This window comes from Vulpes vulpes, chromosome 9 (assembly GCF_048418805.1).
Source record: "Vulpes vulpes isolate BD-2025 chromosome 9, VulVul3, whole genome shotgun sequence".
NCBI classification, from domain to species: domain Eukaryota; kingdom Metazoa; phylum Chordata; class Mammalia; order Carnivora; family Canidae; genus Vulpes; species Vulpes vulpes.
The window spans coordinates 12801215-12815745 of record NC_132788.1 but is presented as its reverse complement, the minus strand read 5'-3'; the positions used below and the strand labels follow the sequence as shown (position 1 = coordinate 12815745).

General features: G+C 36.0%; 1 pseudogene; it reads left to right on the top strand.

Annotated features, from left to right (window-relative positions):
- Positions 1–3006: 3006 nt before the first annotated feature.
- Positions 3007–14531, top strand: part of LOC140594003 (small ribosomal subunit protein eS4, X isoform-like) — a 38934-nt pseudogene continuing 27409 nt past the window's right edge.

Sequence of the window (14531 nt, the reverse complement as noted above, 5' to 3'; positions counted from 1 at the left end):
TTTGTTTCATCTCGGTTTTTTTTTTAATTCCATACTCATGGCCTGTATTTAAGGAACAAAAGGCCAACGTGACTTATTTTTTTTTTCAACATGACTTATTTTTAATTCTCACACCCATTTCCCCTAATAGTTACATTATTAAACTCTGAGTTTTTTTAAGATTTATTTATTTTAGAGAGAGCGTGCAAACACACAAGTGAGCTCGGAGAGGGGCAGAGGGGGAGGAGAGAGAGAATCCCAAGCAGACTCCCCACTGAGTGTGGAGCCTCAAGTGGGACTCAATCTCACCACCCTGAGATCATGACCAGAGCCAAAATCAAGAGTCAGACCCCCAACTGACTGAGCCAACATAGGTGCCTCGGAGTTTTATACATTAGACACAGATATAGAAAAAATAAGTCTAAAAGAGCTTTTGGAAACAATAATTTTTAGAGATAAAATATAATGCTGGGATATATTTGGGGAAAAAAGAGTACTTCTGTTCAGTTTGATACTCCAATTTTTCAACATAAAAGATACTGAAAAATTTCAGCACTTACCCTAAAGGCAAAATTAAAAAAAAATAGATACAAATTTATCTAGACAAATTCTAATAATCTTTTGAAAAATAATTGAATATAGCTTTTCCCTTCTTATTCAGCCAACCATAGTTCACTTACTCATAACCATGTACTTTTACAGCAGATCTTAGTTTATGGTGGGAACTCTATTAACCTTTTTATGTGTATTATTTCATTAAGCCCCTCAACCACCCTATGTAGTGTGCATTTGTGGTAATTATAAGAAAGCTGACTACTTTAACAATCAAATCCCATAATCTCAGTCTCTTTATTAAAAGATCTTCCTTTTCCTCACTTGTAAAGTCCAATTAATCATAGTTTAGAACATGAGAAAGTATCTTTTCCCTATAGTCGTTCAAGGACTCAGGTTGAAGGAGGCAATGCCACATACAAAATAAGTGACTTCCAATCATCACCATGAGTAACACAATCTGCCAGTCAAGTGGAGGCAAGGATGTTTGGAAGATCACATGGGATGATTTTTGTTGGGCAGGCTTGAGAGTGGCACACATGATAGAACTCAATAATCTGGTCGTGTGTTACCCTGAAGAAGGCTGGGAAATGTTGCCTAGCTCTGTGCCCAAGAGGAATGGGATGCTAGTAGATTTGGTGAGTAGGTAGTCAGTCTCAACTCCAGTATAGGTATATATTCTATCATACTGCTAAAGAAAGTTGAGGCCTTATTAAGTTTCAGCTCTTGCATATGATGACTTATAAGGCATATCTATTTAAGGTTCTTAATTTGTGAATACCTTAGTTTACTACCTGAATAAATCATTTACATTCTGTAAATGTGCAGAATTTATGTGTTTATGTGTGAAATTAAAGTATATGCTTCTTGATATAGCACTTGGTTTGCATATAATAGATGGTCAAGAAATAGCTTGATTAAAAACTTTCCAAGTAAACTTTAATTTTATTTGGCAGTTGGTTAAATCCTTGTAGGTTTTCACAAACCAGATACATCAAGAATTAAGTGTGTAATAAGACTAATCAGAACAATCTTGGTTGAATGATGGCTCTATTTGGCAAGTTTAAACTGACTGACAATCAGAAATCAAGGAAATGGTAACTCAGTGTAGCTAAAAGTAGTTCAAAATGTATCTAAGAGCCCCACATACTGTCTTTCCACCATTGCATGGGGGCTTGAGGGAGCAAGAAAGGTGCCAAGAGTCCAACAGGCTGTGAATAACTCAGTTCACTGTACTCTCTTTCCTGAGCATCTGAATCTTTTTTTCTTTTTTTAATATTTATTTTTTTGAGAGAGAGAGAGAGAGAGAAATCATGAGCAGGGGGAAAGGACAAAGGGAGAAGCAGACTCCCCACCGAACCAGGAGCCTGATATGGGAATTGATCCCAGGATTCTGGGATCATGATCTGAGTCAAAGGCAGATGTTTAACCAACTGAGCCATCCAGGTGCTCTGAGTGTCTGAATCTTTACCTAAGCAACTCAGGGGTGAATAAAAAATGGTTAAAATGGATTCTTCTAGGCAGCCCGGGTGGCTTAGTGGTTTAGCGACACCTTCTGCCAAGGGCCTGATCCTGGGTACCCGGGATCAAGTCCCGTCGGGCTCCCTGCATGGAGCCTGCTTCTCCCTCTGCCTGTGTCTCTGCATCTCTCTCTCTCTGTCTCTCATGAATTTTTTTTTAAAAAAAGTATTCTTCTAAAAATCGAAACCCTTAAGAGATTATTAATTTGTACTACCTGGATCTTGGATGAGATCCAAGGTCTTGTCCTCTCTGAGGCCAAATTGAGTTTTAGCTATTCTTTTGACTTTGTGAACCATATTTTCAATAATTTTCTCTTTTGTTTTTTTTTTTAATTTTTTTTTTATTTATGATAGTCACACAGAGAGAGAGAGGGCGCGAGGTAGAGACATAGGCAGAGGGAGAAGCAGGCTCCATGCACCGGGAGCCCGACGTGGGATTCGATCCCGGGTCTCCAGGATCGCGCCCTGGGCCAAAGGCAGGCGCCAAACCGCTGCGCCACCCAGGGATCCCCTAATTTTCTCTTTTGAATAATTGTGCTAGCATTTATGTTGTGTTAAATTTAAAACAGTAATAATAAATATCATATGCATCATCAGGGTATTTTTTTAATTGTATTTTTAGCTTCAGTGGCAGTTGAAAATTAAACTGTTAAGAATTTTAAGTTGGAGATCCTTGGGTGGCTCAACGGTTTAGCGCTTGCTTTTGGCCCAGGGCATGATCCTGGAGTCCTGGGATCAGGTTCCACATTGGGCCCCCTGCATGGAGCCTGCTTCTCCTCTGCCTGTGTTTCTGCATCTCTCTCTCTGTCTCTCATGAATAAATAAATAAAATCTTAGAAAAAAAAAAGAATTTTAAGTCAATTTGGTCACCTAGGGAATAAAGTGTAAGAGAGCTAAAATTGTCCTTTTATCAAAAAACAATCAAATGTGGCCTTTTTCCATGCCTACCATAGCCATGGCTTGTGGGCAGCAGAAACATCTGAAGTGTGTAGCAACAACAAAGCACTAGATGCTAGATGAAATGACCATGTTTGCTCTTCATCCATCTGCCAGCCCCCCTAAGTTGAGAGAATGTCTCCTCCTCATCATTCTCCTAAGAAACAGACTTGAGTATGCCCTGACAGATGAAGTAAAAAAGATCTGCATGCAACAGTTCATGAAGATTGACGGCAAGGTCTGACCTGATCTAACCTACCCTGCCAGTTTTATGGATGCCATCAGGATTGACAAGACTGTAGAAAACTTCCATATGATTTATGACACCAAGTGCTACTTTGTTGTTCATCATATTACACCTGAGAAGGTTAAGTGCAAGTCATGAAAGGTGAGAAAGTTCTTTGTGGGCACAAAAGGCACCCCTCATCTGCCGACTGATTCACTATTCTGATTGATTTTGAGACTGGCAAAATGACCAGTTTCATCAAACTTGACATTGAGAACCTGTGTATGGTGACTGGAGGGTGCTAACCTGGGAAGAGCTGGTATGACCACCAGCAGAGAGAGACATTCTGATTCTCTGGATGTGTTTCATGTGAAAGATGCTAATGCTCTCCAACATTTTTTTTTAATTTTTTTTAATTTTTTTTATTTATTTATGATAGTCACAGAGAGATAGAGAGAGAAGCAGAGACACAGGCAGAGGGAGAAGCAGGCTCCATGCACCGGGAGCCTGACGTGGGATTCGATCCAGGGTCTCCAGGATCGCGCCCTGGGCCAAAGGCAGGCGCCAAACCGCTGCGCCACCCAGGGATCCCGCTCTCCAACATTTTTATTAGTGGTGAATGGATGTAACAAATCATGGATTTCTCTTCCTCAAGGAAAAGAATATCCACTTCACCATTATTGAAGAGAGTCAAGAGTGAGTGAAATGATTGGGAAGGTCTTTGTATTTAATTAAAGATAATATAGCATGATTTTTAAATGTATGTCCAATTAGTATAACATCTGGCTGTTGTTCTAAGTGATTCTTTTTTTTTTTTTTTAAAGATTTTATTTATTCATGGTAGTCACACAGAGAGAGACAGAGAGGCAGAGACACAGGCAGAGGGAGAAGCAGGCTCCATGCAGGGAGCCCGACGTGGGATTCGATCCCGTGTCTCCAGGATCGCGCCCTGGGGCCAAAGGCAGGTGCCAAACCACTGCGCCACCCAGGGATCCCTAAGTGATTCTTTAATCAGCTCCAATTGCCCAATTACCAATGAAAAGTGCATATAGCCAATGACTTTTTGGCCATCACTTGTTCTCTGTCTTCCATCTATCTAATGAATTTAACTTTTTCTAGTGACAAAATTAATTCTGAATTTCATTGGGCTTTCAGATCCTTAAACTTCACAAGGCAATTTTGCTCAATCTTGTTCAGAATAGAAATATTCTGAGCCAGAAGGCAAGTAAGGATGAGCTTGTACATTCTTACAAGGTCTTGGGGGACAGAATCTAAGATTTTTGTTAGTTTAAAATCTTTGGGCCTTGTATTCTAATTTTTAAATTAATATAGATTCTCATGTCCATGTTTGTTTTTTATTATTGTTGTTGCTCTTACTATTTCTACATGACCTTGGACAATGTTTCTACGCCGGAACATGTATATTGCTTACCATATGACATTGAGAAGTCCTAGCACATTACCATGTTCTTCTGAGGTCACTGATGACATGTTTGTGAAGCAAGTCTCAGTGTTGTCACTGATGATAACCTTTAAGTTTTCACCATTGGGATAGATCATTACCATTAACTCCTTGCCATCATCACTCATCCCAATGTCATATTTAAGCCATATTTTCAGCACATACACATACTTCTTTCTGATATATAGATCAAACCTCACCTAGAGATCATTTCCATTGTTAAAATCAAATGAAATTCATGAGTTTGTTCATTTATTAAAGAATTGAGTGACTGTTAAGGGAGTCTGTAATTAGAACTGGGGAACCTGTTCTGGACTTGATATCAGCTCAAGAATGAGATCAGAGCTAATCCGTAATTTAACAATGCCACAGGCTCTACCCCATATGATGTTTCCATATAATCTCCACAGACCTAACCAGTGACAATATGTGCTACTTTTGCTTTGCACATTCCATCGTTCCTGTCACTGGTATAGAGGATCATTCTGATACAGCATAGTTATCAGCTGCTCTATTGAGAAAAGACATGGGATTGGGACCCTCCACCTAGATGTCAATATCTAATTATGATAGGAAGATATCTCAAAAGACAAATAACGGACAAAACTCCTTTTCCCCAGGGATGTGGGCTGATACTGGGAAGGCACCACAAAGTGTTGTGATGGATAAAGAATTTCTTTATATGTAAGCTGCTGTTGCTACTTCCTTCTTCCTCTTGCACCTCGTCCTTCCTCCTCCCCCCTCCCTTTTCTTGTCCTTCTTTTCTTTTTCCTTCTCCTCTTGTCTTTTCTAGGCAATACCAAAGGCTATTTCTGGGGTGTACCCCCATGAGGTCCCGTTTGGCAAAACAGAAACAAAAAAACCCTAACTTTGCCAGATTGAACTCTGTTACAACCCTAACCTAAACCAGGATCCTAAAGATTGCCGGTTGTTGAAAAAAGTGGTGCTGGCACCTGCTAATATTTATTTTGTTACGCAAAGGTGATCTTTTTAATTTCTGTATTTCTAGTCCCAATCTCACATATGTGTACTTCATACTTGATGTGCTCAAACTAAGTTTGCACTGGGATTTTCCCACAATCACTGCCTGCCACCCCCCCCCCTTTTTCTTTTCTTGCCTTCGTCAGTGATAACATCATCTCTACCGTCTTTACTCACACCCTTGCAGCTGCCTAGACACTTCTATCCCCTCACCCTCCTGCTATATCTATGCAGTTCTGAATCTTCTAATTCCCTCCCCTCAAGTCCTATCAAGTTGTGTTCTTTATTCATTACCCAAATACCCCTTCCTTCTCTAAATAATCCTTTGGCTCCAGAAGTGACCATTTCCAGACAAGAGTATTGAAATAGATTGCAAAGTGTTTTTGTTGGTGTTAGGCTTCATGTCTCTCCAAATGGTATTCCATTCTGCTCCTAGAACAGAGCTTCTGAGGTAAATATGATCATGATAATTTCTACTAAAATTATCTCGATTCCCCTTCTCTTACAAAATGAAGTCCTTGCTTTTTATGATGCAATGTTCAATTTTCTGTCCATCTCTGAAGCCTTATTTGGAAATTCTTTTTCAATGTCCTGACACCAAGCCATATTCAGTCACCTTTAGTTCCAAGGATATGGACATATTGAGGTTAAAATGCCCATGTAAGGTGTAACCTGGAGCTATAGTTCAGAGCTCTTATTTGCATAACTAAGCACCATACAAATTAAGAATCCAATCCTATAACCACTGATCATATTTCACACTTTTTTGCCTGGGTACTGAGTTATTTAGGTGTGCACCTAGAATATTCTCCTTTAGCTACTGGGAACATACCTACTTAACCTTCAGCATCTATCAACTGCCACATCTGAACTCATGAAGGATATTTTTTTTTCTTTTGCCGTAACTTACATCTATTTCTGTTATAGAGTTTTCTCCCACATGCTTGCATTGTGATACTTTATATATCAGTTACTTATACAACATAGTGAAGTGATAGAGGACTGAAATCTTATGTTTTTTTTTTAAGATTTTATTTATATATTTGAGAGAGATAAAGAGCAGGAGCAGGGGGTAACAGCAAAGGGCAAAGACAGAAGCAGGTTCCCTGTTGAGCAGGGAACCTGATGCGGAGCTTGATCCCAGGGCCCTGAGATCATGACCTGAGCCGAAGGCAGACACTTAACCGACTGAGCCAGACAGGCACCCTCTGAAATTTCATCTTATTCATCTGTATTTACCAAATATAAATTTTTACAGAATAAAATATGCCCCATATATACATAATGAATGAACAAATAAAATAATTAAAGTGCAAGACGGATGGATATTATATACATGGAGCATGTTCTTATGTGAGTAGATGAATCTGTAGAGATTAGAACTATTTATGCACCATAATATCTTTGTGAAGGAACTTTCTACCAAATATCTTAAATATAGATATATCTTGACATTTGACAAGAGATAAACAACTTTAATAATACTGGTGTTTTAAAGTGTCTAAAAATATTATTTCTGCATTTTCATCACAAAAAAATGGGTTCTATTTATGAGTGGCAGGTTTTTTCTTGGGTTATGCCATCCTTCCAAGCCTTTCTACAATCTAATAAATAAAACCATTGCAATACTCTTTAATGTTAAATTTTGATTGTCTTACTTTCTTTCATCTTAATCTTTATTGCACTTTTCTCAAAATCTTTCAAGGGGTTACCAGGTTAGTGTAAAATCCAAAGTTCTTACCAGCTATACACAATCTGGCTTCTCATTACTCTGATTCCAGTTTCTCCCAACCTCTTCCTGCTCATAGCCCAGTCATATATGCTCCTTGCTTTTCTCTGAAAGTGACAATCTCTCTCTTATTTCAGGGTTTTGATGTCCTTTCTGCCTAGAACACTGTCTCCAGAGAGGCTCCTGACTCATGCCCTTGCTTACTTCGGGTCCTGGCACTGCATCACAGGCTTTCCCTGATTGCAATGGATAGAAGCTCCACTCCCATTCCTCATCATTCATCGTCCTTTGCCCTGTTGTCACCACCTGACACATCATGTGCAGATTGAATTTCTTATTTTATGTTCCGGCCCAACTACAATGGAAGTCCCATGGGAATGGAAACTTTGCTTTATTCACTGGTGAATTTCTATCACTGGAAGTACTGGAAGATTAGACATTTAATATTGTTGAATTAATGAATAAATACTTTTATAAAGTTTAAGTCATGAAAATATTTTAAAACTACTTAAACTTTTCATTTTAAAATTATTATATACAAAAGTTGTGAAGGTAGTATAGAGCAATCCCACGTACTCCTCAACCATTCTCTCCATATCCAATGAATCTTAAATAATTATAGTGCAAGATCAAAAATAAGATTATTGCCATTGACATGTGTGCATAGTTCTGCCTCATTTTATCAAATGTATATATTGACTGCAATCATCTTAACTAACACTTGGGATTATTCCATCACCACAGAGACTTTCCTTACATTATCCCTTAATAGTTACACACATCCTTCCACCTCTGTTTATTCCTAACCCCTAGCAAACACTGATATGCTTTGCATCTCCATAGTCTTTATAATTTCGAGGGTATTATGGAAATAAAATCATAGATAATATGACCCTTTGAGATTGGCCTTTTTCGCCAAGCATAATGTCCCTGAGATCCATCCACATTGTAGTGTGAATCAATAGCTCATTTATTTTTTCTTGCTAAGTAATAGTCCATGATATGGATGCACCACAGTCTAATCATTTGCCTACTGAGAGTCATTACTAGTTTTGGCTGTTACAAAAAAAAAAAAAAAAAAAAAGTCATTTTTGAAAAAAGAATACAGGCTTTTTTATAGGCACAAACTTCTGATTTTTTAGATAAAAGTCCAGGAAAGCAACCGCTGAGTTTATTGTAATTGTATTTTCATTCTTACCAGCAATGAATAAATATAGACCCAATTTTTCTGTATTGTCATCAGTATTTGTCTGGGGAAAATTGTGTATTGTCACCAAAATATATACATTCTGTTTTAATAAGTATGTGAAAAATATCTTTTCCTTAATGATTAGTGATGTTAAACATATGTTAATGTAATTATTTGTCATTTTGTTAATTATCTGTTTCCTTTTTTTTTAAGATTTTATTTATTCATGACAGACAGAGAGAGAGAGAGAGAGAGAGAGAGAGAGGCAGAGACACAGGCAGAGGGAGAAGCAGGCTCCATGCAGGGAACCTGACGTGGGACTCGATCCCAGGTCTCCAGGATCACACCCCGGGCTGAAGGCGGCACTAAACCACTGGGCCACCAGGGCTGCCCTCTGTTTTCTAATTGAATGGTTTTTGTTTTTTTCTTTCTAACTGTTGGATATGGGGAGTTCTTTACATATTTTAGATATGAGTTCTTTGCCAGCTATATGGTTAACAACTATTTTCTTCCAAGTTCATCTTTTCATTCACATAACAGGATTTCTCAAAATTATGATGAAGTCTAATTAATTGATATTTATTTCTTTTATGGATTGAGCTTTGATGGCATATCTAAGAACATTTCATCATGCGTTAAGGCCTGAAAATTCCCTTTTATGTTACCTTCTTAAAGTTTTATAGTTTTATATTTTACATTTAAATCCATAATACATTTTAGGTTAATTTTGTATGAACTCTGAAGTTAGGCTTTATATAAGATGTGAGGTCCACTTTTTTGTTTGTTTGTTTATAGAAGCTCAGTTTTTCCAGCACCACTTATTGGAAAGGCTATGCATTTCCTCTAATGAACTGCCCTTGATCCGTTGTGAAAAATGTATTGAACATATTTGTATGAATCTATTTCTGGATTCTCTCTTCTGTTCTATTGGTCTATATGTCTATCCCTCTACAAATGGCACATAGTTTAGGTAATTATAGCTCTATAATAAATCTTGAATTCAAGCAGAATAATTTCTCCCTCTTTATTCTTTTTCTTCAGAATTACTTTAGGTATTTTAGTTACTTTGCCTTTCCATACAACTTCAGAATAATCTCATTTATATTTGCAAAAAATCTTATGGAGATTTGATGGGCAGTGCATCAAACGTGCATATCAATTGGGGTAGAACTAGCTATGCTCAGACTTTCAAAACATGAAAATGAAATGTTTCTCATTTATTTGGATTTTATTTGTTCTTTATCCATCAGTATTTTGTTGTCAGCAGAATAAAAGTCCTGTACGTATTTTATTAGATTTACACCTAAGCATTTTAGCTTTTGAACTATTGTAAGTGGTAGTATGTTTTTAATTTGGGTTTTTATATATTTGTTGCTATGATATAGAAATGTAGTTGATTTTTTCAGTCTATATTGTTTCTTGTGAACTTTCTGAACTCACTTAATACTGGAAAATTTTGTAAATTCCTTAAGATAGTCTACATAAGCTATCAAATGATCTGCTACATAGAGAGAATTAATTAATTAATTAGTTTCCTACCCACATGCTTTGCATGCTATGCTTTGTTGTTGTCGTTGTTGTTCTTCTTGTTGTTGTTGTTGTCTTGGCCTTTTAATTTGCTGGCCAGAGCTGCTGGTACAATAGTGAATGGCAGTGGTGAGAGCACATATATGCTTTGTTCCTGATTTTATGAGGAGAGTATTCAGTAATTGGAAATTATGATATAACCTGTAGGTTTTGGAGATGTTTCCATCCAGTTGAGGAAATACTCTATTCAATATCATACTGAAAGCCATGGGCTGAAAAATCAATACTGATTTGAAAGGAAAACAAACAAGTTTGAAGTGCAGAAATAAAACTGCTTTTATTCACCAAGGAAAATAATTATGTATGTAGAAAACTCCAATGAATTTATGTAAATAGTCCTTGAATTAATAAGTGAGTATAACAAAGTTGCAGGATAAAGGACACTATATAAAAGTCCATTACTTCCCTATACACAGGTGTTCAACAAATGAAATTTGAAATAAAAAGTTTTAGAATAATACCAAAATTGAAATACTTAAGTATAAATATATCAAAATTTATAGATGGCATGCTCAGATAAAACTAAAAACACTGATAAAGTAATCATAGATGATCTCCATAAATGGAGAAATATTCCATGTTCATGGATTGTAAGTCTTAGTATTGGTAAAATGTCAACTCTTCCCATCTTGATTCATAGAATGAGTGAAGCCTCAAACAAAATCCCTGCAACCTATTAAACAAACTGATTCTGAAATGTATATGGAAAGGCAACGAACCTGAGATAGCAAGCACAATGCTGAAAAAGAACAAAGTTGAAGGACTTATAATACTCAATTTCAAGACATACTATAAAACTACAATAATCAAGACAGAGTGGTACTGTTGAATCAATACACACTTATTTGATGGAATCTAACAAATAGACCCAAGCAAATGTATTCAAATGATTTTTGACAGAGGCAGCAAAGGCAATTCTATAGAGAAAGGATAGTTATTTTCAAATAGTGGTGGAACTACTGGAGGTCCACATGCAAAAAAGAAGAAGAGGAAGAAGAGGAGGAAGAGGATGAGGAAGAAGAAGATGAAGAAGAAGAAGATGAAAAAGAAGAAGAAGAAAAATAAAAAGAAAAGAAAAGAAAAGAAAAAGAAGGAAAGAAGAAGAAGAACTTCGACCTGGCTTTTGCACATTCTGCAAAAATTAACTGGATCACATATGTAAATTTAAAAACTAAATGGTTTAGAATAAACTTAAGATAAAAATCTGATGACTTTGGATATGGCAGTGAGTTGTTAGATACAAAAAAATCACTAATCATTAAATAAGGAATTGATAATTGAGACTTTATTAGATTTAAACATTCACATCCACGTAAGACACTGTTAGGAGAATCAGAAGGTAAGTCACAGCCTAGGAAAAAATATTAGCAAAATGTAGACCTGGAACAGTAACTGAAATATATAAAGATCTCTTAAACCCAACAATAAGAAAACACAGTTTAATATGTGAGTAAGATATCTGAACAGATACTTCACCAAAGGTGATATACAGATGCCAATCATGTGGAAAAAATGCTCAGTATCATTTGTCATTAGAGAAATTCACATCAACAGAACAATGAAATGCCATAATGTACCTATTGGAATGGCTTAAATCACAAACTTGACAATAATAATTCCTGGCAAAGATGTAGAACAAAAAGAACTCTCATTCCTGGTGGAACTCCCATTTCTGGTAAAATGCAAAAATGGGACAGTCACTTTGGAAAAGAGTTTGGCAGTTTCTTACATGATGAAACATAGTTATGATCCAGAAATTACCCTCTTAGGTTTCTACTTAATTGGTCTGAAAACTTATGCTCAAACAAAATCCCATACACAAATGTTTATAGCAGTTTTACTCAAAATGGTTTTCAGAAAACCAAACCAAAACCAAAATGGTTTTCAGTAAGTAAATGAATAAACAAACTGGGATATATCCCATGTAATAGAATACATTTTAGTAATAAAAAATAAATGAGCTACCAAGCTATTCAAAAACATGGATGAATCCTAAAAGCATGTTGCTAAACTAAAGAAATCAGAAAGAAAGGACTTAAAATACACACTATATATAATATAGCTTTACAGGATGTAATATATACTGTATACTGTATGATTTCATTTATGTGACATTCTGGGAGAGATGAAAGTATAGAAAGAATAAACATATCAGAGGTTGCCAGGGCTCTGGGGAAGAGGGATAGTTGAATATAGGAGACTTTGTAAGGTAGTGAAACTATTTTGTAGGGTAACATTCCACTGGGCACATGAAACTAGGCATTTGTGCAGCAAAAAAAAAAAATGAACCTTAATATATAATATTTAAAATGCCACTTAGCATGTCAGGAAATTCCAGGATGAAAGTTACTGTGACAAAAATATGGAATTATGTTACAAATGTATCAAATAACTTCTCCGAAGAGGTTAGGGGAAAAGATAGTAAATAGCTTTGAAAATGAATGGAGACTAAAACAAAAACTAAAGAAAATGTGTATAAGCAAGGAACTTAATTTGGTAAAGTTGTTTCCCATGGAGATATCAGTTAGCATTTTTGAAACATTATACATTTGTTCTGGAAGTAAACCATTAACTAAATGGAAGTTGAATGGTGGGAGTCAATTTTCTCATGCTAGAGTGGAAATTACATATGAACAAGGGAAGGAAGCTAAAATGAGCCATGTGTTAGTGAGTTAGAGTTAGAGATATCAGTATAAATATATTTATCTTAATAGAAATACAGATAAATACATACAGAAATACTTACAGATTTGCAAAGTACATAAGATAGTATAAGTGCTTATATTTCCTGGCTCTTCCAGCTAAAAGGGCCTAACAGCAACTATATCCCAAAAACAATGAACATACATGGTGCCCACATCTTTGTTTTCAACGCCTTTCTCAACAAAAAAACCCTGGGAATTTGAGAAATGGCTGATTCTAGGGCTAAGTCAGAGAATCTATGAGATGAGCTGGGTCCTAAAAATGACGTGCCAAAAAGTGAACTGCTTAAAAAATAACTGAATGGGGATATGTCAAAGGGACATAGGAGCTAGTGGAAAGAGCTTCCAATGGCCAAACCTGGAACAATTTTAGCAAGAAAATAAATAAATCAGTGCTGGATTACAGACAATGCAAAAGTAAATAGCCATGAGTCTAGACCAATTATTTAATTTATGGGAAAAACAAATAAATGAGAGAAAATAAATCTCCTATGCAGGAGAATTCTAAATAATTTATGTGGATACTCTGCACTCAAGGAGACCCCCTCACCTACTTCCTACCCTTTAAGTGTAGGCTTCACATAGTGACTTTTTTCTAAAGAGTGCAATATAGAAAGAGATAAAAGAGTAACTTTAATATGAGAGATATGACAAACTATACTTCAGTCAGGAGATCAAGGTTAACTCAACAAGGATAAGTTGAGTTAATAGTACATACCCTTGATATGTCATGATGTGAATGGCATGTATCTTTGTGGTCTTATTCCCCACATACAGCAGCCTAATCATCAGAACAACAGACAAACCCCAATCGAGGGACATTCTACAAAATATCCCACCAGTATTTCTCGAAACTGTCAAGGTCATCAAAAGTAAGGAAAATTCTAGCATTGCATGATGACAGATGGTAGCTACATAGCATAGCATGATGTATAGAGAAGTTGAATCACTATTTGTGCCCCTGACACTAATATAACATCGTGTGCTGATCATACTCAAAGTTGAAAAATTTTTAAAGTAAGTTAAATCTAAAAAAAAAAAAAAAAAAAAAACAAGTAAAGTCCTAGAAACTGTCACAGTGAAGGAAAGCCTAAGGAGGCATGATCACAATGAGCAAATGTAATGTGATATCTGGATGAACAGAAGAAGACATCAAGTAAAGTACTAGGGAAATCTGAATAAACTATAGTGAATAGCAATGCATCAATATTGGTTCATAATTTATGACCAATGTCTAATACTAATGTCATGTACTAATAATAGAGAAAACTGGGTGTGAAGTATGTGGGAACCCTGTACTCTCTTTGCAAGTTTTAAATAAATCTAAAACTATTCTTCAAAAATTCTATTTAAAAGAGCTAGCATTCTCTTCCAAAAACCTTAAATGTATGAGGCTAAAAAAAAATACTTATGTGTCTTGTAGGTAGCACATTAATTAAGAATCACACCTTCTATCATTGAATTATATATTCTTATTTTTTCCATCAACATGTGACTTAGAGCTCCCTGTTCATTTAACCAGCTCACTTGCTTATACAAACTATGTTGTCACCTTCAACTTGTGGCTATAACTAATGGAAAAATAAAGTGAAATGCCTGAGCCAAATATTTCTAGGAGGAAAAAAAAAGAAATAGAAAAAAAAATCTATAAGTGTTAGGATACCAAAC